We start from the raw sequence: 24,169 nt of genomic DNA on the forward strand, positions 1-24,169 counted from the left end.
AGTCTAAATTTTGCAATAAGGAGTTCATGATCTGAGTCACAGTCAGCTCCCAGTCTTGTTTTTGCTGACTGTATAGAGCTTCTGTATCTTTGGCTGCAAAGAATATAATCAATCTGATTTCAGTATTGACCATGTGTAGAATCTTCTCTTGTGTTGTTGGAAGAGGGTGTTTGCTATGACCAGTGCGTTCTCTTGGCAAAACTATATTAGCCTTGGCCTGCTTCATTCCATACTCCAAGGGCAAATTTACTTGTTACTCCAGGTATTTCTCGACTTCCTACTTTTGCATTCCTGTCCACTATAATGAAAAGGACATCTGTTTTATGTGTTAGTGCTAGAACGTCTTGTAGGTCTTCATAGAACTATTCACCAGCTTCTTCAGCGTTAGTGGCTGGGGCATAGACTTGGATTAGTGTGATATTGAATGGTTTGCCTTGGAAATGAACAGAGATCATTCTGTCATTTTTGAGACTGCCCCCAAGTACTGCATTTCGGACTCTCTTGTTGACTATGAGGGCTATTTCATTTCTTCTAAGGGATTCTTGCCCACAATAGTAGATATAATGGTCATCTGAGTTAAATTCACCAACTCTAGTCCATTTTAGTTCACTGATTCCTTGAATGTCGACGTTCACTCTTGCCATCTCCTGTTTGACCACTTCCAATTTGCCTTGATTCATGGACCTAACATTCCAGGTTCCTATGCAGTATTGCCCTTTACAGCATCAGGCTTTACTTCTATCACCTGTCATATCCACAAATGGGTGTTGTTTTTGCTTTGGCTCCATCTCTTCATTCTTTCTGGAGTTATTTCTCCACTGATCTCCAGTATCATGTTGGGCACCTACCGTCCTGGGGAGTTCATCTTTCAGCGTCCTATCTTTTTGCCTTTTCATACTGTTCATGGGGTTCTCAGGGGAAGAATACTGAAGTGGTTTGCCATTCCCTCCTCCAGTGGACCACGTTTTGTCAGAAACTTTTGAAAAGTGTGACTGTCTCTAAAAATATTTTTTGTTCAGGATGTTTATATCTGGGCTTCCCTGGTGACTCAGATGATAAAGAATCCACCTGCAATGCAGAAGATCCAGGTTCAACCCCTGGGTTGGGAAGATCCCCTGGAGAAGGAAATGGCAACACCCTCCAGTGTTCTAGCCTGGAAATCCCATGAACAGAGGAACTTGACGGGCTATAGTCCAGGGGGTCACAAAAGAGTCAAACACGACTTCGCAACTGAACAAACAACAACAGCAAGCATAGTCTTATTCTGTTCTTTTTTTCCCAATCATTTCTTCTCTTTGATTTTCAGTTTCGGAAGTTTCTGTTATCATATCCTCAAGCTCAGGGATTCTTTCCTCAAGCTGTGTCCAGTCTATTAATAAGCCTATCTGAGGCATTCTTCGTTTCTGTTACAGTGTTCTTGATTGAATGCATTTCATTTTGTTCTTTCTCTGGATCTCCATCTCTCTGGTTACATTGCCCATCTGTTCCTGCATGCTCTCTTCTTTATCCATGAAAGCCCTTAGCATATTAATCATAGTTGATTTATTAAATTAAAAACATTTTATTTATTTAGCTGTGAAGGTCTTGTTTGCAGCACACGGGATGTTTCATTTAGTTCCCTGGCAGCATGTGGGATCTTAGTTCCCTGATCAGCGATCAAACCCATGTTCCCTGCATTGCAAGGCAGACTCTTAACCACCGGACCACCAGGGAAATCCCTATTAACTTTTAAAAATTTATTTCTAAAATTTATTATATCCAAGTATATTTGACTTATGTTTTCATTTCTGCTGTATAGCAAAGTGATTCAGTTATACATACATATATATATATTTTCATATACCTTTGGTTTATAACGGGATATTGACTTTCGTTCTCTGTGCTATGTAGTAGGGCCTTGTTGTTTGTAATCAGAGCTGTTTTAAATTCTCCGTCTGATAACCTCAGACTGCTATGTCTGGTTTGGATACTTGCTTTGTCTCTTCACACTGTCCTTTTTGTCTTTTAGTATGCCTCATAGTTTTTTAGTTGCTATTTGGACACGAGGTACTGGGTCAAAGGAACTGCTGTAAATAGGCCTTTAGTGAAGTTCTGGTGGGTGCAGGGAGTGTCTTGTAGGGAGCCTGTGCCTGTGAACCTCACAAGTGTTTCTCAGTTTGCTTGTTCCTCCTTCTTCAGGTGGGACAGGATGGCTCAAGGACTGGACTATTTCCCTTCCTGCAGGTCAGTTAGGTTCTGATCGGCCCCAACAGGTTAGATTCTGGTTAACTAGTTTCTCCTCGGAGAAGGCAATGGCACCCCGCTCCAGGACTCTTGCCTGGAAAATCCCATGGACAGAGGAGCCTGGAAGGCTGCAGTCCATGGGGTTGCTAAGAGTCGGACACGATTGAGCGACTTCACTTTCACTTTTCTCTTTCCTGCATTGGAGAAGGAAATGGCAACCCACTCCAGTGTTCTTGCCTGGAGAACCCCAGGGACAGGGGAGCCTGATGGGCTGCCATCTATGGGGTCGCACAGTGTCGGACACGACTGAAGCGACTTAGCAGCAGCAGCAGCAGTTTCTCCTGAGGGCAGACTTTGTTAAGAGGGATAGAACGCTATGGTATATTTTATAAAAGCTCATTTTCCCCTCCCCAGAGTGAAAGCATGAAATTTTTCTGATATTTACTGGGAGCATCTAGAGGAGCACCTGGAGCTAAAACTTATGAAGACTGGGGCTCCGTCCTGAATTGGGTCTCCCCCGAGTGTTCAATGCTCTGACTTGCCCTCTTGGAGCTTCCAGCAATTTGTTCAGGTTTTTCTAGCCTGGCAGCGGTTCCCGTGGAGGTTTCTGCTCCATAAGCTGCGATTGTCTGTGTCTGTCCATCTCTCCATCTCTCCAGTTCCAGGGGCAGCAGCTTGCCCCGTGACCCCACTTCACTTACAGATCTCAGAAGAGCTGGTGGCTCAGTTCATTCGGTTTTTGCTTGTTAGGATGGAGCGGGGACTTCCAAGCTCCTTACCTGTGGAACTGGAAATCTTTTTAGGGATTTAAAAAAATCTAGCATTTGTGCCTTTTTATTGTGGTAAAATATATGTAGTGAAAAAATGCCGTTTAGAAAAGTCAGTTCAGGGACTTCCCTGGTGGTCCAGCGGCTAAGACTGTGCGTGCTCCCAATGCAGGTGGGGTGGTGGGGCCCAGGTTCAACCTCTGGTCAGGGAGCTAGATCCCCACGTGCTACCACAATGAGCTGGGTGCAGCCAAACAAATAAATAAAAATAAAATAAAATACAGAAGTCAGTTCAGCCGTACTAAGTACACTCACATGGTTGTGTAACCGTGGCAGCCTGGGGTCTGCCACCTGCAGGGGGGCTGGGGCCAGCGGCAGGAGTGGGGTGTCTCCTCCCTGGGCTGTCCTAGTGGTGGCTGGACAGCGTTTCTGAGCTCCAGGTCTCTGGGACCCCCCTACCAGCCACGCTGCCTGGGCCAATGCCATGTGACACACATGACCAGCCACCCCTCACCCCCTGCCCATGGCTTCTTTTCTATCCTTTGCACCGAAGGGAACAGCTGAGAAGACTGTCTAGATTCTGCTCCTGGGCTGTCTCTCTGGACCATGGGACTGTCTGCCAGGCAGCGATTCCCCAAGCCTCAGTTTCCTCTTCTGTAAAATGGGGCAATGCTATCTACCCATTGGGCTGCAGGGAACCCACACCAGCCGCTTTATGTGAAAACACTTTGCACACTGGGAAGGGACATGCATGCTGCTTACTAATCAAGAGTTCATATTGTAAAACATAATTGCCTTCTTGTTTTTAACGCTGGGGTATTTACACAGAAGCCCTCTCCCTTGCATGATCGTTTTAGTGGCTTATTTATTTGCCTTGCTGTGTGAAGAACAAAAGAAAATCATAGGCCCCAGTGGAACCACCTGCACTCTTCACAGGTCTGAAAGTTGGTTTCCTTTGTCATCCTTACCTTTCCCAAGGGTTAGCACAGTCATCCAGGATCAGGACGGCAGCTTTGAGTTAAGAGTTAATTATTCTTCTTTATTGCATCAAGAACACAGTTTTTAAAAAAGTGATTTACTCTTCTTTGTAATTACAGACGTGGTGATTAGGATGTCTTGTATATCACATTGCAGATTTTTTATATCTGATTTATCCCCAGCCCTGGTTTAAAACTCTTCGTTTACAAGTTTTTATTCCTATTTCTGAGACAGTGTTTAGGGACTACGGCTGGACCCAGTGCCTCTGTGGGGGCTATTAGAGTCACTGTGTACATATATAATTAAGGAATTTCAAAACACAAATTACCGCCTTTGGGGCCCTAGCCCGTGCAGTTACCATCTATCATGTCAGCTCTCAAGACGACTCTGTGTGTGTTTGGTAAAGTAAATTAAGGTACAACAACTTTGCTTAAAATAATGCTCAAATTTAAGATGTAGCAAGAAGCAGGAAAAACAAACAACTGAGGGATCCAGGGAGAGTCCAAATCACATATTTAAATGAAGAGGAAGCTCTCGCCAGGCACCTTTCATCACCTGTAGATTATGCGCAAAGCTGTCTAAATACTGAGTCCCTCTTCACCTGCTCCTATTTTCTGGCCAAACTTCTGTTGGATCTGAATCATCTCTGAGCAGACCTTGGGTTTCCCTGGTGGCTCAGATGGTAAAGAATCTGCCTGAAAATGCAGGAGACTTGGGTTCCAACTCTGGGTCAGGAAGATTCCCTTGAAGAAGGGCCAGTATTCTTGCCTGGAGAACTTACTGGACAGAGGAGCCTGGTGGGCTACTGTCCAGGGGGTCGCAGAAAGTCACAGCTGAGTGACTAACACACACACTGGGCAGATCTTGGGCCTTTCGAGCCTCATCCATGTCACGGATTTTAGCCTTTGGAAATGTGTTATTACGGTTATTTTGAAATATTTATTTATTTTTGGCTGTGTGAGGTCTTAGTTGTGGCTTGCAAGTTTTCCTGGCTGTGTCGCTGCGGTGGGTAGGCTTCTCTCTAGCTGCAGTTGTGGGCATAGTTGCTCTGATTCATGTGGGATCTTAGTTCCCCCACTGGGGACAGAACCTGTGTTCCCTGCATTGGAAGGTGGATTCTTAACCACTGGACCACCAGGGAAGTCCCTGGAAATGTATTGTTGAAGAGACAATGGAACAGCATTTCAGAGTTTGGAAAACAGGAAGGAAAACACCCGTCTGTCAGTTGAGCAGCTGAGGATGAGCTGTCTCAAATACCAGCCTGATGGGAGGCCTGACTTTGAATTTTTAGGTCCACACTGGGAGTGCCGGCCTCAAAAACCTGCTTCTGGTTTTGAAAGTTGGTCCTTTCCCAATATTTTAGTATTAAAATTTTTTTTTGCTACCAATAAAACCATGTTCAGGACTAATATTAATGCTTTAAAACCTACAATGGTTCTTTGGAGCCCAGTTAACAGAAGCAGATTCCTGAAAACAGATGTGTTTGTGGTCTGATGTTGATGTGGACGAGGCTCTAGCCATTCGGATGGGTGACATGTTTCCTCATCTCCTAAGAAGGGAATGAAATGATGGCTCTTCACACATGAAAACCAGAAACCAACCACCATTATCCTGCCCCAGTAGTAACCATTGGTAATATTTTGGTGGTGTCCTTTTAGATCTGCTTGATGCACACCTTATACACCAAGTTCAATCTTTTAAAAACAACTTGACTTAATACTTTTCACTCTTTTTTTTCTTGCTTATTCTACTTTGACCACTTTCATAAGTCAGCAAATATTGAGCACATGATTTTTAGAGGCTGCAAACAGTTCTATCACTCAGCTGAGACCACTGTTTCTGTAGTCTTTTCACAACTAATGAATTTAGGGTTTTCATTTTTTTGCTATCAAGTATGATGCCTCACTCCAGTACTCTTGCCTGGAAAATCCCATGGACGGAGGAGCCTGGAAGGCTGCAGTCCATGGGGGTCGCTGAAGGTCGGACACGACTGAGCAACTTCACTTTCACTTTTCACTTTCATGCATTGGAGAAGGAAATGGCAACCCACTCCAGTGTTCTTGCCTAGAGAATCCCAGGGACGGGGAAGCCTGGTGGGCTGCCGTCTATGGGGTCGCACAGAATCAGACACGACTGAAGTGACTTAGCAGCAGCAGCAGCATGATGCTTCATTGAATATACTCTTATGTACATCTTTGTGTATGTCTACTATAATTCCTTTAAGATGATTTCTTAGAAATGGGATACTGTGTCAAATGTTATGCACATGGATGTTACCATTTATTCCCCTTAAAGACAGCATTTTCCTTGGTAAAAGGAGCAAACTGCTTTAAGACAGATCTACTGCTGTGGTAGTATTCATGTAGAACATCTTGGCGAAAAGGCTGAAGGTGTGTGCTGGCCAGACGCTATACCAGAGCAGAGACAGAAAATGCTGAAAGAGACACAGAGACTGCTACCCCCTCCCCAAACCACAGGGAACCCCTCAGTGGGGAGGAGGGAAAGCCAAGATTCTTCATCTGTTGAAGATGATTCAGTCAAGATAGGGTAACAGGATTTGGAGTTTTGTAAAAAGAATGGCTGTTGCATAGAACTGGACAGTACCTTTGTGGCAGGACTCATGATCACAGAAGGTTCTAGAAGCTTTATTTTGTCTGTCAGGTTACAGAAAGTCAGGTTTACACTAGGTGGAATTCTCTGGATTATCAGCACTAGAAGGTGAACGGTATGTTGGCTACAAAACTGTTTCTTTTCAATTTATTAGAGACCAGCTGAGTCTCCAGGAAAAATCCACAAACTGATTTTGACAATATATTGTATTTCCTTATGTCCCTCACCATTGCTAAAGAAAGCTGAGCACCGAAGAACTGATGTTTTTGAACTGTGGTGTTGGAGAAGACTCTTGAGAGTCCCTTGGACTGCAAGGAGATCCAACCAGTCCATCCTAAAGGAAATCAGTCCTGAATATTTATTGAAAGGACTGATGCTGAAGCTGAAACTCCAATGCTTTGGCCACCTGGTGCAAAGAACTGACTCCTTGGAAAAGACCCTGATGCTGGGAAAGATTGAAGATGGGAGGAGAAGGGGATGAGATGGTTGAGTGGCATCACATACTTGATGGACATGAGTTTGAGAAAGCTTCGGGAGTTGGTGATGGACAGGGAGGCCTGGTGTGCTGCGATTCATGGGGTCGCAAAGAGTCGGACACGACTGAGCGACTGAACTGAACCGAACAAACTGGACAACCTAGAAGAAATGGATAAATTCTTAGAATCATACAATCTTTCAGGGTTGAATCATGAAAAAAAAAAAAAGTAAATCAGAATAGACTGATCACTGGTAAGGAGCTTGAAACTGTAATCAAAATCCTTCCCCATAACATGTGTCCAGGACCAGATGGATTAACTAGTGAATTCTACCAAACTCTAAGATGATTTAATACCTATTCTTCTGAAACTCTTCCAAAAAAAATCAAAGGAGTGGGAATAGTTTCTAGCTCATTTTACAAGGCTGATATTACCCTAATACCAAAACCAGACAAGGAGAACACAAAAAGAAAATTAAGAGTCAATGTCCATGATGAACACAGATGTAAAAATCCTCAACAAAATATTAGCAAATCTAATACAACAATACATTTAAAATGTCATATACCATGATCAAGTGGGATTTATTTCAGGGATAAAAGGGTGATTCAGCACTCACAAATCAATCTGCATGATGCATCATGTTAACAAAATAAGGATAAAAATACTATGATCACCTCAATAGATGCAGAAAAAGCATTTGACAAAATATAGCATTAATTTATGATTAAAAACTCTCAATAAAATGGGTGTGGAAGGAACATACCTCAACATAATATATTAATAGGTATTGGCACAAGGATAAACAAATAGCCCAATGGAAGAGAATAGAGTCCAGAAGTAGACCCATATGGATAAGGTTAGTTGAGTGATACTGAAATTGAGTGCAGTGCACTGAACTAAGGGAAGAGCGGCCTTTTCAACAAGTAAGTGGTACTGGCTCAACTAGCTATCCATATGGAACAAAATGAAACCTGAATCCTATCGTACACCACTCATAAGAAACAATTCCAGGTGAATCATAGATGTACCTGTGAAAAATAAATCAATAAATCTTCTGGAAGAGTCTGTAGAGAATATTTTCCCGATCTTTGGGCTAGGCAAAGATTTCTACAACAGGACACCGAAAGCACTCATTATAAAGGATGAGGTTTATAAGTTGGACATACATATGTATATGTATCCACATGTATACACACATTATTTGACTATTATAATTAAGATTATATATACATATATATATATGTATACTGATGTATGTAATGTCTGTATACAAATACATGACTATATTATAATTAAGATTTTTTAACCAAAAGACACCAATAAGGGAATAAAAAGAGTGACTTATGTTTGCAATAAATATATTTGACTAAGGACTCTACTAGAAGTATCAAGAAAGAAAACCCACAAACGAATAAGAAAAAGACAAACAACCCAATAGAAAAATGGGCAAAAAACTTGAATAAATGTTTTACAAAAGAGCAATAAATAGCCAAATGATGAATAAATATCTGAAAAGATGCTCAAGCTCATTAATCACAAGGCAAGGGCATATTAAAGCCACGGTTAAATAGCCATTTGAATGGTTAAGATTAAAAAAAAGATTCATACTACCACACATTGAAGAGGACGTGAAACAGACATCTTATTTACCATTGGTGGAAATGTAAATTGGGACATACGTGTTGGAAAACATTTCGGCATTATCTGCTAAATTTGAACAAAAATACATACCTTGTGACTCCGTACTCCAACTGCTAAGTATATACTCAAAATAGTTAAATACATTTATTCATCGAAAAGATATTTATGAGACAGACTTCCCTGGTGGTCCAGTGATTAAGAATCTGCTTGCCAACCCAGAGGACATAGACTTGATCCCTGGTCCAGGAAGAGGCCACCAGCTGTAGAGCAACTAAGCCCTGTGCACCACTACTTCCGAGCCCACGTCCTGGAGTCTGTGCTCCACAGAAAGAGAAGCCACCCTAAAGAGAAGCCCGCATCCTGCAACTAGAGAGCAGCTCCTGCTCGCTGCAACCAGAGGAAGCCCTCGTGCAGCAACAAAGACCCAGCCAAGCCAAAAATAAATAAATAAAATACTAAAGAGGAAAAAAAGACATTTATGAGAAAGTTCATAGCAGCACTGTTTGCAGTAGCCTCCAACTGAAATAACCCAGATGTCCATCAACAATAGGATAGACAATTAAATTGTGATCTGTTCATGCCATGGAATACTCTACAGTGGTGAAGAAGAGCAACTTATGCTACAGTTATATATAATGATACAGATGAATCTCCTGAACATAATTTTGAGTGAAAGAATCCAGATACAAAGGGGTGTGAACTCTTTGCTTCCGCTTATATAAAATTAAAAAATAAGCAAGATGAATGAAGGTGCTAGAGATCTTTGTGGCTGGGGGTGACTGGCAGGGGCATAAGGGAGGATGATCCGAGTGTGTTATGTGTTGATTTGGTTGGTGTGCCCCTTTGCAAATATTTATTGAACGGTGTTCATTTCATTGTGTGTATTATTCTTCATGGAAAAACATAATGAATGACCCCATGTATGATCATAAAGGAAATCAACCCTGAATATTCATTGGAAGGACTGATGCTGAAGCTGCAGCTCCAATACTTGGGCCACCTGATGCAAGAACCAACTCGTTGGAAAAGACCCTGATGCTGGGAAAGATTGAGGGCAGGAGGAGAAGGAGGTGACAGAGGATGAGATGGCTGGATGGCATCACCGGCTCAATGAACATGAATTTCAGCAAACTCCGGGAGATCGTGAAGGACAGGGAAGCCTGGCGTTCTGCAGTCCATGGGGTTGCAAAGAGTTGGACACAACTTAGCGACTGAACAACAGCAGCAAGATGCGTGATCATGGGAAAGGCGAGCCTCATTCAGTGTGAGGGCAGCACGAGCGGGTTGCCATCAAGAAGGACCATGGGAAGAATGGGGCGGGGCATGGAGCAGATTTCCTTGTACTGACCAAGAGATGCAGGACCTGACTTTTTGCCTTATTTCTGCCCTTGGCTGTAGGATCTGGGTCAGCTGTAATGGTTTTCTGGGCTGCTCTGGGACTGGGTCGTGGATTCTCCTCTGTGGACTTCATGGATGGGCTTTGTAGGTCGGCAAACTCCTTGACATGGTGAGTCTGTGTGTATGTGCACTTTCTTGGAGAGAGAGCCACAGCTGTTTATCTATACGGGTTGAGATTCACCAAAGTGATTATCTCCAAGGCTCCTGCGGCTTGATCCGCCATGGTTTTCTGGGCCAAGGCAATCTGGCAGAGGGCACATTTTATACTGGATGGCACCAGATTTAAGTCATCGGGCTTAGAGCAGCTGGTGGCACAGAGACAGTGGGTGGTTAGGGGGCCTTGGAGGGAAAGCTGAGAGCACTCTTCAGTCCACAATCACAGGGTTATGTCATATCAGAGAATGTGCACCGGGAGGGGGGTGAGGGCCTTCTGTGTCAGAGATGAGGCAGTCTCTTTGTTAAAATTATGATTTCCTTTATCCTGACAGCATCTATGAAACCCTTTGCAGTAAGCATTCCAGGTTTCTGTAATGTATCGCTTTGGGGGCACTGAGGGGTTGTCACAATGGATCACATCACTCGTGAGTACCAGGAACAATAGGGCCTATAAGACTCCATCCCAAAAGGGCATCTTTTCTCTTAGGAAACAGGTCACACTCACCATTAACATCAGGAAGAATTAGAAACAAGTTTCTGAGGCCAGAATGTAGCCTGAGGATCAACTGAACCCTTTTCCTTTGCTTGAGACATGAAGTGATGTGATTTTTGGGGGGAGGAGGGCGGGGGTATCTTGTAAGTAATGGATAAACACATTTGATTAATATTGATTTAGGGTACCATTTTAGAACCTTTAGAAGGTTTCACATTTGCATATTTAACGTGGTAATGTCTAAATGGGAACAGGTCCATGGAGGGGCCTGGGGGGAGGTCCAGCCCACTTTGTGTAGTGAATTGGGGAGGGGGTCCACACTGCCCGTGGAGGTGCCAGGCTCCGTGGAGGTGTGGCGTGGTGACCCTCCTCCTCTGGGAACTTTCAGACGCTTCTCTCTCTCTCAGTACTGCCAAGGGCTTTCCATTAGCTTTTTTTTTTTTAATTAATTTTTGTTGGAGTATAGTTACTTCACAATGTTGAGTTAGCTTCTACTGTACTCCACTGGGTTTTATGAGAAGGAAAATTTCCCAGGTGTTTGAACCCACAGCTCACTAAGCCCTCTTAATAACTGTGTGGACTTGAGCACATCACTCAAGTTCTCTGAATCTGGACTTCCCTATCAAATGACATGTATGATTCGGCAGCTTAGAGCTGTCATGATAACACCTGCGCTTGGCCACTGAAGTACTCAGCAAGCAATGGTTGTTCCCATCTTCATACAAAGCAGGATGAAACCAGGGCTTCAGTGGCAAGGACCGTGTGAGCCTAGGAAGGAGTGAGGCATTCTACAAGGGAGTGGGCGAAGACTTCAGGGACAAGACATTTTGAAGCAGGGGGTAGATACCCTTAGGCCCCAGGGTAAAGTGATAGGAGATCCATTCCCTGCGAACTGGAATCCCAAGATGAGAACAGTGGGACAATTAAGAGACATACCTGTTATTCTCAAAGTCAGGACACGTCCCTGACTACATGTCTTCAGAAAGGCTCTTTGGATGTCAAAGGCGGAGGGATGCCAAGTGATGCTCTACCCATAGGCCTCTTCAGCAGAATCCATTTTGGCTAAGAGATGCATGCGCACACATGGGAGAATCCTAAGATATACCACATATGGGCTGTGATACCAGGCACACCAAAATGATTGGCCAAGGGAAACCCAGAGAAATGCCCCATAAAAGTGATTTAAACTGCCATGAGGTGTGACTCAAGGACTCACCCCAGAGTCTGCTGTGTGCCTATCCGCATGTACTGTACCCTTTCCCCTCTTAACAAGTACTTTACTTCCTTCACTGTTTTCCATCTTTGTGGGAATTCTTTTCCACAAAGCTGAATGGCCAGGGCCTTGTCACTGACCACTGGTCTAGTGGCTAGGATCTGGTGATCTCACCGCCGTGACCCAGACACAATCTCTGGCCAGGGAACCGAAGCCCTGCTTCAAGCCGCTGCAGGCCGAGGCCACCAAGATCAATTTGAGATGAACTTTGAAGGGTAAATAGAATTTTGATGGAAGACAGGGAGAAGGAAACTGGGCAAAAGGGAAATGTCTCAAGAAGAGATGTGGAAATGGGAGGATAATGTTGGATATTCTGGGGAAAAGGAACTGCCTGGTGTGGCTGGATGCCATGAGAGGTGAGAAGGTCAAGGTCAGCTCACAGGAGGCCTTGATTTGTTGGATTAGGCCAACATTTCCGATGAGGACCCAAATTCTCTAGTCACTCTCCATGATGGTCCCATCTTTTTAAGGTGCCTGCAGTACCTGGAGGTGAGGAAGTTTGACTCCCGGGGCTCCTCTGAGAGGACACAGCATCACCCTTCCGCTTCATTGGCCAATTTTATCCTAATGCTAAAGCAAAGGCTAAATTAGACTGTGAAGGTAAATATACATAGAGAAAGCCACAAAATTAAAACTATAAGGGAGGGATTGAGTTGTTAATCATATTGCAGCATTTCACAAAGAATAGGCTGAGTTTCCCAACGAAGCGATGACTCCAGCATATAAATTAATCTTTTGTATGGGAAGAAATGAAAGTCATTAAATGTCATTGTCTTATTTTAAAAGCAGCAATATCCTGCCTGATTGCAAGCGCTTAGAGGAGGATGATTAAACAGAAACCTTATCTTCACTGTTCCAAGGAGAAAATTGGAGAAAAGTTATCCAATTACGAATGATAAAGCAGAGAAAAGAACCCGAGAAGAGGCTAACGTGGGTCGGTAGGTTATAAAGAACATGTTCCCGCCTTGGTACTGTGATCTCCTCACGGTCAATACCAGAAGCTCTATTGCATTGCTTTAACGTGCTGTCAGGCATCAGAAGTATTTGTAAATTCTTTCTTTAACTCATTTCTGCTGCTGCTAAGTCACTTCAGTCGTGTCCGACTCTGTGTGACCCCATAGACGGCAGCCCACCAGGCTCCCCCGTCCCTGGGATTCTCCAGATAAGAACACTGGAGGGGGTTGCCATTTCCTTCTCCAATGCATGAAAGTGAAAAGTGAAAGGGAAGTCGTTCAGTCGTGTCCGACTCTTAACAACCCCATGGACTGCAGCCCACCAGGCTTCTCCGTCCATGGGATTTTCCAGGCAAGATTACTGAAGTGGGGTGCCATTGCCTTCTCCGAACTCATTTCTAGGTCCCTGCTATTGGTAAATGATTGTTAGTTACCTATCCCCTATAGAGGAAACTAAGGGTTTTTAATCTTGCCTTGGGGATATGGGCAATTTATTTGTTGTCCCTGAAACTCAGTCTTCCGATCTGTAGGTTGGGTCTATTGGGCATCATTGGTGGGGCTGAGTGGGAGCAAGTAGACTGGGTTTCTCACCATCACACTATTGACATCCAGGGCTGGACCTTTCCTTGTGGTGGGGCGGGGCTGCCCTGTGGGTTGTAGACAGTTCAGCAGCCTCCCTGACCTTGACCCAGTAGCACTGTCTCCACTCTTGACCCTGCAGTTGTGACATCCAAAAATGTCTCTGGACATCACCAAATATACCCTGGGGACAAAGTTACCCCAGGTCATGAACCACTTACATAGGTAGAGCATCTGGCTTTACACTTTGCAGAGTCCACACTCAATTCATAGTAGCTATTAATATTACTGATACTCAGTCGAGACTGGCTTACTTTTGTTATTGCTCAAACAATTTTCTAACAGTTGCTTCAAGTCTAATATTGTTGCTAAATACACCCAATGCATGATGACTTAGAAATTATCCCCAGATTTCTTTCCTTTTTATTTTTTGCCAAATCAAAGTATTTAATTTCTAACTTGGAAATCATGGGTGGTAACATAAGATTGTTTTACTCCAAAGGAATAAATATTCCCCCTCAGTTTTAAATTAAAATTCTAGATTCTCTCTTTTCCTGGTAAATAAGGTGAATTCACATCTTTGAAGTGAGTATCACCTAAACCACACCTGGGAGAATAAAGAATTATTGAGAAATTATCATGTAAAAGCTACCGTGTGGTGTGCAGCTACTCTATAAGAATATGTTTTATTAGATACAATAATATGAATGCACATTTCAGATAATTACATGGATATGAACGTGGGACCAAGGCTACACAGGAACATCCGACAAAGTTAGGACAGAAACCACTTTCCCCAAATGTTTACATTTGTCTAGCTAATAGGGATTTTATTTCCTGCAGGAAGAAGGAATTTAATCACAATTAGCATTTTATTTGGATCATTTCCATTCCCTTTAGACAGGTATTTTATCACCAAAGGAGTCTTTTGAGGAGGAGGAGGAAAGAGGGTTTTTTCGTTTTGGGTCAACTAAGAAAAAGTATCTATATTAGTTTTCTAAGGGTTGCAGCAATCAATACCACAAACTGGGTGGCTTAAAACAACAGAAATCTATTCTTTCGCATTTGTGGCAGCTCAAAGTCTGGAATCGTAGTGTTGGCGGAGATGTACCCTTTCTAAAAAGGAGGCATCCTTCCTTGCCTCTTCCAGCTTCTGGAGGCTCAGGCTTCTCTGGGCTTGTGGCCGCATCACTCCGATCTCTGCCTCCGTTTCCACAGGGTCTTCTTCCTCGTGTCTCTGTGTCTTCTTCTGTTTGTTTTTGTTTTGTTTTCTACTTATTGGCCACACTGTGTGGCATGTGGGGTCTTAGTTCCCTGGTCAGAGACCAAACCCAAGCCCCATGCAGTGGAAGCGCAAGGTCTTAACCGCTTGACCACCAGGAACGTCCCCCTGTGTCTTTTTTTCTCTCTCTTATAAGGACACTTGTCATTGGATTTAGGACCACTCTCATCCCGGATGATCTCATCTTGAGAGACTTACCTTAATTATATCTGCGTGCATGGTAAATGGCTTCAGTCACGTCAGTTTCTATGTGACCCTATGGACCATAGCCCACCAGGCTCCTCCATCCATGGGATTCTCCAGGCAAGAATACTGCAACAAGTTGCCATGCCCTCCTCCAGGGGATCTTCCCAAGCCTGGTGTCGAACCTGCGTCTCTTATGTGTCCTGCATTGGCAGGCGGGTTCTTTACCGCTAGCACCACCTGGGAAGCCCAATTGTATCCGCAAATATCCCAGGTATAGTCACATTTCAGGTTCTGGTGGACACACTTTGTGGGGCCACACTTCAGGCCACTAAAGCATCTTTTTTGCATGTGGAGCTTTTGAAGGTTAAACTGGATGGCTGATCACCATTAAAACTTTATTAACACCACTCTTGCCAAATGGAGGTCTTCCTTCCCTCTTGCAGCCTTCAGATTTCCTTTTAAAACTGAGGGGCAGAGACTTTCCTGGTGGTCCAGTGATTGAGAGTTCATCTTGCAATGCAGAGGACACGGGCTCGATCCTTGGCCGGGGAGCGGGGCTCCCACACGCCGCAGGACAACTGGGCCCGCCTGCCGTGACTACTGAGCCCGCACCACAGCGAGAGAGAGTCCATGTGCGGTAACAAAAGATCCCGATCGCTGCAACTAAGACCCGATGCAACCCACCAAGTAAATAAATTGCAAAACACCCTGAGGGGTGATGGGCAAAATGACCAGAGAAGAACATTCAAGCATCGTAGGTCCTGGCTTTGGCTCACCTCTTCATGGAGCTTACATGTGAACAAGGAACTCTTGGCTGTTGGTTATGGCTCCACTAGAAATGTCAACAGGACAGACTCCCAAGGCCTTGCTATGTCATAGGCTGGAGAGAGAAGACGCTGTTTTTGAAATTCAAGCACTTCTAAATTTATTGATGGTGGTCAATGAACTCATGAAGATGGAACTTTGAAAATAAACAGTTAACCTTGAAACTGGGAATATAAACAGAACTTGTAGTTTGTTTTTCCTGCTTTGAATATCAGTTGATGTTTTTATCTGTGGCCATGGAGCACTCTCTGTAAGCCCTTCTCTCTTTGTGGGTGGTTCTTTACTGGAAATTCTCTACTACATGAAGCTCTCAGTATTTTCATGTGTAGAAATGGAGGGATTTGAGTTCCCTGAATTTTGAGCTCCTTTTCAGCTACCAGTTAAACTAGAACCCTTCCCCTTTAGTCAAAAGCTTTCAATTTCTCTTCAGTTCTAACTTGGCTATCACTAGTTCACCTACACGTCTTCTCCCTTCAATCCATCCACCTATTCATCCATCCATCTGCCCACTCATCCATCCATCCATCCATCCACCTCCCACTCACCCACCCATCAGTCCATCCAACTGTTCAGCCATGTTTTCTCCTTCCGTCCTTCCCTTTCTCCTTCTTACACTGTTTCTCTCCTTCCCTTCATCCAACTCTACATTTATCCATCCATTATCTGTCGCCCCTCTATCCTTCCCTCCCTCCATCCAACCATGCATTCATCTATGTTTTCCCCCTTCCTCCCTTCCTCTCCCCAACTCTGCCCATTCATATATCCTTCTTCCTATTCACTCGCCTCTCTACTCTGCAGAATTAAGTCTCATGCTATGTGTCAGGCACAGTGCGAGTAGCCTTTGGGGACACAGTGATGAACAAGGCAGTTGAGCTGGGGTGGCCCAGCTTTATGTGATCTGAAGCTTATCCAATTTGGGGGGCCCTCTTCGAAAGAATACAAGCTCCCAAATACAAGATTGCTAGAGTGGTCCCACTGCCTCAGCCGGGGCCATGCAAGCGAGGAGCCCCGAGGTTTGGGATTTGTTGGCTTCCTGGTGCTCCGTTTCTGCTGTCCCCCTATGAGGGATGGGCTTCTCTGCCAGCAGGGATTTAGGTAAACCTGGCGTGAACCGCTCAGACCATGCCTGGGAGCTCTGAGAAAGCAGGGACCAACTCCGCAAGGGAGGGTTTGCTAGAAAAGGGGATTTCTGGTTAGGGTTCCCCTCAGTTTCCCCATCCATACAAATGGGAACAACTCAGATGAAGCTCATGGGGTCCACGGAGAGCAGCCTTGAGAGCAACAAAAGGCTTCTTGATTCAGATGCTTCTCACGCCTTGGAGTCCAGGCAACGAGCGCTCCTGGATGGCCCGAGGCTCTGTAAGTCCCCAGAGTCCTGCAGATTTCCAGCCGTCAAGCTCAGAAGGGTCTGCTTCATCTGCACTGCATTTTGCTGGTGTTTTGTTTTGTCTTGCTATTGTGCTGGAATCTTCCAACGGCGCTGGGGCAGGACTCCGTTCTTTGTTTAAGGCTCACCATCACCCACAGGGCTGTGGAGCATGGTCTGTGCGGTGTTCTAGCCATAGCAGCTACAGAAACTTTGCTCCAGAGCAGCTCTTTTCATCTTCAAAGCATTTTGAAGATGCTAACTAATTAATAAACAAGACAGAATGCCATAGTTAATAAGTATCTTTTGAGCAAAGCAGCTCCAGCACTTCAGAGTGGGAGTCCTGGGTGGAATTGCTGTCGCTTATGCTGGCTCTGGCCTTTGGGGGTCAGAGGGGAGGTTGCCTTGCCCACCCCTGGGCACATGCAGTGATTCTCTCCACTCTACCCCAGACAGGACTCCAACACCTGTGTGCCCTGACACTGCGAGGGCATATTTTTTCCAATCTCCTGCAGCACAAGTTTGGAGGTCCCAAATGGGGCCAAATGACCGGCTCCAGACTGCTCCCAAAGCATACAACTTCCAGCCTGAAACTCACAGATGGTGCGGCATAACCTGACCAGGCCCCCAGGAGGGCTCAGCTGAGAGCTGAGCGCAGACCTGTTTCTTTCCAACTCGATTTACCTGGTATCTGGTCCCATTTCCTTTCTGACATGCTCTCTGGATCAGGCTCAGATATCTTCCAGTTGCCTGGAAGATATTAGCAAGAGACATAGGCGTGGCTTTAAAGACTGCCGGAAGGGCCACTGTGACCATCTCTGCCACCAGGCGGGGGGCGGACACCTGATGGTCCCGCAGCTATGATGTGGGGAAGAGGCTCCAGCCTCCTCTTGATGACCTGGTCTAGGGCTCCTGCTTTCACAACGAACTGATGATTCTTAGAATCAATCCTGTCCCCACCCTATTTGGCTTATAAAGAATGCACATAATTTGATTACAAAATAAATCAACACCCACCAAAACAGCACCCTCAACTCCCCAATTTTACTGTGGATGCTAATTTCCAAGAGTTTGCTGTGCTACCATACTCAAGTCAAGCAATGAAAGCAACCATTAGACTATTTAGAAACACTCAACGTCGGCATCTTTATAATCTGACGTTATAGCAACCCCTCAGAAAGCCACAACCTGCGTTTGTAGGAGGTGTTTTCTCTACACGAACCTTACCAGTTGTACACAAATCTGTGCAGTCTTGTACTGAAGCTGTTGATTGATGCTGAGCTGCACAGCTGTCTCTCCAGATGTGTTTTTTGCCCTGGCACACACTCCACTGCCGTGAAACGAAATTCGAAACGCTAGGGCTTCTGTCTGGACTGTCCCTATGTAAGGTCCCAGCCTTCCCGCAGCACCCAACTGAAGAGCCACATCCCTGAACCTGCAGACCTCACAGCTCCCTCGACTCCCCCCTCTCCCTTTCTGCTCCACCCCTGTCCTGGCACTGGCCACGCCCCCTCGAGTGAGGGTGATTCGCACTCACTCCAGTGGCTCTTTCTGGACCAGGAGCCTCCTGAGGGCTGAGCCCCAGCCTCCTTCTCCGTTACCTCGGTGCCAGCGTCTCACGCAGGGGCCCAGGAAGGAGGCGTCCTGGTGGGGACTGTGGGTACCATCATCCCTGCCCAGTTTCTGCCTCTCCTTGTCCTCACCCACCCAGCTGGTCGCTCAGATGCCTGGGGCCATGTTGTCTCACGGGTCCAGAGGGTGAGCTCCTGTTTCCATGACAACCCCTTCACACGTGGATATTCGAGGTCATGCCTGCCTGAAGGATGGAGCAAGCCCAAAACACCAACATGCATGTCTCTGGCACCTGTAACATCACCCAGTTTTGTTGCCATAACATCAAAAAGTGGATCAGCTGGTACCTCAGCTGAAGCACCTTCGGCTGTCTTCTGACCTCTGAATGCAGTTTTACAGGGTCTATTTATACCAATTTCTTACCTCTCCCTTTCTAGAAAAATGGAAGCATCGTCCTTTAAGTATCTCTTACTTTTTACGATTTTAAAAAAAGGAATCAGAAAAGTGAAAACAGGAGGACACCCCCCTGCCTTAGTGATATGGATAATGGGAATAGAAGTCTACCTTCTAGACAAGGTTTCCGGGTTTTCCCCGTGAGTATCTGTCACCATGAGATACTATGAAGAAGCAGGGCTCCGTGCTGTTGTGGAATGAAGAAGACTTAGCTTCCCTTTTATCTCATGGCAACCCTGCCCCCCACCACCCTACCCCCACCAGCTTCACATCTACTTGCGAATGGTATCTTCTCACTCTTTCGTCTTTGCCAATTTGCTTGTCAAAAAAAAAAAAAAAGTTAAAAAGATAATCTGTATAGCTTTAAAAGTGTATCTATGTAAAACGAGCACTGTCTTAAATTGTGGTTCCAGTGATCAGCTCTGAAAAGTTCCTTCTCAAGCCAGTGCGTGATGTTCCTCCTTCTCCTTGACTGTGCATTATGGGCTAGCAATTTCTGCCTACTGGTTTTCTTCAAAAGAGGAAAATTCATGGCTGTACTTATAAATGTAGACAGCAGTTTTCCAAAGGAAATAAATTATGCAAACCTCCTAAAAGTCCTCTAATCTGAAAGTCAACTTCGCTTCTTACACATTACTCACCTCCTATCTCATCGTGGTCCCTGCTCCTGCAGCCCCAGTTCCCCTTACCTCTTTGAACATGCAGGCTCCTTTCCATCTTAGGGGCTCTTTCTACCCTCTCAGTTTTCAGAACAGGGATTGTCATTGAGTAGATACATGGAACCTTTTGCTCAGTGGTGGAGTGAAAGTCACTCAATTGTGTCCGACTCTGCAGCCCCATGGACTGCAGCCTGACAGGCCCCTCTGTCCAAGGGATTCTCCAGGCAAAAATACTGGAGTGGGTTGCCATTCCCTTCTCCAGGGGATCCTCCTGACCCAGGGATAGAACCCAGGTCTGCTGCATTGCAGGCAGATTCTTTATTATCTGAGCCACCAGGGAAACCCAGAGAGAAATTTGTTTCTGCCTGGTTTCGAACTGGGGACCTTTCATGTGTGAGGCAAGCATGGGAACCACTACACTACAGAAACAGGACTTTTGTGCAGGGATGGGTGGATTTCATAGATTCTAGAGAAGCATATGGAACATAAGCAAGCGAATGTGCTCAGCTGTCTAAGACCTGGGTTCTTGAACCCAGGCTCTTCCCTGCGAAGTACTTGGGTAAATCACTCAACATCAAGGATCATCCACTTTCTCCATCTGAAAAAAATCGTGCCAGGTCAAATGTGAAGCCTTACAGAACCAATGGCAAAATTTCCTGCCAAGGGGAGGCCTTGATTACTTGCAGATAACTGAATCCTAAGCCAAGAGTCATAGTTAAGGTCTTTGGGGAAAATGATGAGTTATTGCCTGGCAGATTATATTTCATCTTAGATGTTTTAATGGAAGTACATTTTGGGGTCAGTGACAGAATGAGAAGTGCCAGTCTTTGGTCTTAGCTGTCTAGCAAAGTGGGCTGGTTGAAGACAAGAAGGGTTTGTTGTGCTCTCCAAGGGTGAGTGTGGGTGGTGTACCCCTGGGAGGGGCAGGGGCAGGGCCCCCGGCAGCTCTGTGTGGCCTGGTAAGCCCGGGGCAGCCTGGCTCTGTCCAGACTCCACTGAGTGCACTCACTTTGTGCCGGGCACTGCTGGGAACAGAGGTCAGCCCAACCTGGGCCTGGCTGGGCTTCTGGGGCAGACACAGAAGCAGGGCTGGCATGTAGCCAGTCCACCTCTAAATGGCATATCTCCAGTATTAGTCCCATTTGTCCAGGCGGGTGCCATATGGGTTGTTAAAGATGTTGACTATCACCCTGCGTGTAGGTAATGCCCATGTTCTAAAAGCGTAGGGTGCCCAGTTGATAAGGGTGTGTGTGTGCTGGACCCAGAGGGACAGGAGGAGTGGGCTGAGTAGGGTGGGAGGGGCCTCCAAGGACAGTGTAGTGAAAGGGATAGAAGCGTCTGCACCACTGCCTGTCAGTCAAGGAGAAGATGGGAAGCATCCTAACAGAAATGCCAAGTACTGTGCCTTCATCCAGCCACCTGTCTGTCTTCATCCATTCATCTGTCTATCCTGCAAACAAGGCCTGAGTGTCCACTGCATGCCAAGCATTACGGCCAATGTTGACACCAAAAAATAAAGACCCCATCCTCAACCTTGACACCTCACAACTCAGTGGACAGAGGCAGTCACCTCTGTGATGTCATCAATGAAAATGACATCAGAGCTCAAAGTCAAGGGGAGCCTGTTTGTTGGCAAGGGTGGGAAGTGGGAAGCAGAGAAGGATTTGGGGGAGTCCAGGAGGAAGGCCTGGAGAGATGAGGGTGGGCAGGATTCAGGTTGGTGAAAAATGAAGGAAGGGAGACAGTCCAGAAGGAAGGCAAAAGGTGCAGGAAGCAAAGGCAGGAAGGTGGCACCCCATGGGCATGTCTGGTGGCTGGAGGGGAGTTAGGCTTCTGTACAGAAAGGGCACAAGGGTTCCTAAAAAGGAGGAATGGGACATAATAGCTAACCCCCAAGTGGGGCATCCCATGTGCTAAGCCCTTGTATCCATTACCTCATATAAGTCTTGCTCCAGCCCTATGAGGGGGAGCCATTTATCCCCTTTCCCCCCACTTTACAATGAGAACCCAAGGCAAATAGCTGGTGAGACCCTAGTGCCTGAGATTTAAACACAGGTGCTATGGACTGAACTGTCTCTCCCAAAGCCCTAACACCCAGCATGTTGGTATTTGGAGATGGGGCTTTTAGGAGGTACTTAGGATTAGATGAGTTCATGAGGGTGGGGCCCCCATGAAGGGATTAGTGGCTTTATAGGAAGAGGAAGAACAGAGATTGTTCTCTCCTGCATATGGGGATACTGTGCGAAGGCAAGCCAGGAAGAGGGCTCTCGTTGGGCACCTAACTGGCTACACCTTGCTCTTGGACTTTCCAGCCTCTGGAACTGGGAGGAACAAATGTGTGTTGTTTAAGCCCTCCAGTCTGATCTTTTGTTATGGAAGTCCAAGCTGACTGATCCACCAGGTTAGTCTGGGCCTTTGGACTCCTCTTCACCCATCTGGGGCCACCCCAGGTGCAGGCCCTCAACATGTGTTCCCCCAGCTCCTTCACTGATGCCCACCAGAGAAAGAGCCATTCATCCTCTTCCTTGGGAAGCACTTGGCTTCGGGATTTCTCTGAGCTCTTGGCCCAACCCCAGATGAAGCTGAGTACTTCCTCATGGCAGAACCCAGGCTGCAAAAGCTCAGCCCCTCCCCTGGGCTCCTCTCCTCCCAGAGAACACACCACTTCTTTGAAAAAGGATCCTTTCTCCTTGTTACCTTCACGCCAAGGTTATCTACTCAAGTATGTACCGAGTAAATGAGGTTGTTTGGCTTATGGATACAAATAGATACTGCTTTTTTGACTTGCAAAATGAATTCCACCGTGACTGGCTCAAACTTAAGTATGCTAATGCTCAATGAACCAGTTGTCTATTTATTTCTGTTTATGCCTGCAGACCCATTAGCAACTTTTTCTTGTTTTCTTTTAGAATATTAAACGGTTCCAACATATTCTAAAAATTAGTTGATTAGCTTGTTAGGGCACATTTTAACTGCTAGCTCTGCCTAACCAAAGGAGAAAATGAAGGTAATTTTGTTTGCAAGGAATGTATGATTCGGAGCTGACTGTTGAAAGATGTGCCACGTCAACGTAATGAGGGAGTGTAATATCTTAGTTTGCATCAATATGGAAATAACCACGAGCTTTGACAGACCTGATGCTAAAGGCATCACCCGCCTGCTCATTACGCATTCCGGCTCTGATTATGAAAAATAGTGTGTTTTCTTTTAAAGAGGAGTCTGCATTATCAATCAAACCACACCAATTATTTCAGAAAGGGATCACGCTGAAACAGACATTGGGGCTTTTCAGCTAGGACAGCGCCTGATCGGCAGGCTGATCTTAAAGGGTGTGATATTTTTATTCCATGACAGTTGTTAGTATTAATTAGGAACACTAACGAACTATTTTGTGCCGTGGCACCCAGACAACCTGCTTTCCCTGCTATCATCTGGATCTTTATTATTTTGTTTTAATGAGCCCTGTCTTAAATAGTATCAATGCACTTCTAATGATAGCTCTCATCCAGCCTGATTTTCCGACACTCTTCAGGCAGGGTTGTCATATCAAGGAAATAAAGAGAGGAAAGGAGAAAGGAAAAAAAGACAACAGGAAAACCCTAGCCTGTGACGAGCAAAACCAAAACAGAGGTGTGAAAACATTGCTCATTGCAACAGGGTATGTTTCCTTGTGTGCATGCGTCTGTGTGGCGTTTGATGATTACCCACTTATTATTTTTATTCTAACCTTGCAGATAGGTTAGAGGAAAAGTCCAGGGCCAGAACAATGGCTCATGGGCCATCCTTAGGATGTGGTCACTATTGTTTGCACTGATCCCCACTGGACTGCTGGTTGCGTGGGAGTGGGGACAGGACTTACTCACGTCAGGAGGTGTTCTCAGCAGGTTATTGCTGAGATCTGATGCAAAGTTGGCATCAGGAACTGTTTGCTAATTGAATGCCTGAAAGGAAGGAGCTTTCTCCTTCTAGTTTGACACTTCCGTCTAGATATACTCGGAGAGCTTATAGGAGCCCATGATTTACTTGAACAAAACGCAATGAAAAACCACGAAGAGGCCTGGGGGACACTGATTAAATGTGCGGGAATCAGACAGACCTGGACGCACTGAAGGTGTGATGTTGGGCATGTTGCATCAGTTTCCTATGGAGCAGGCGGGGGTGTGAGTCAGCGATAGAACAGGGGAGGTGTTGGCAGAGGATGGCATTCCATCCCCAGTGGGTCACTGCTCAGCAAACACTTGTTGGATGAATAGGTTGGGAAAGAACAGCCCTGCTA

The 24,169-nt window shown here is 45.5% G+C and overlaps 1 long non-coding RNA gene across 1 annotated transcript; it reads left to right on the forward strand.

Annotated features, from left to right (window-relative positions):
• The first annotated feature begins 1,898 nt into the window (after positions 1–1,898).
• Positions 1,899–10,729, forward strand: LOC133239538 (uncharacterized). The gene is made up of 3 exons (XR_009733869.1): positions 1,899–2,223; positions 10,097–10,205; positions 10,585–10,729. It is a non-coding gene; the product is annotated as an uncharacterized LOC133239538 (long non-coding RNA).
• Positions 10,730–24,169: the final 13,440 nt, after the last annotated feature.

Source organism: Bos javanicus, chromosome 26 (assembly GCF_032452875.1).
Source record: "Bos javanicus breed banteng chromosome 26, ARS-OSU_banteng_1.0, whole genome shotgun sequence".
In the NCBI taxonomy this organism is placed as follows: Eukaryota; Metazoa; Chordata; class Mammalia; order Artiodactyla; family Bovidae; genus Bos; species Bos javanicus.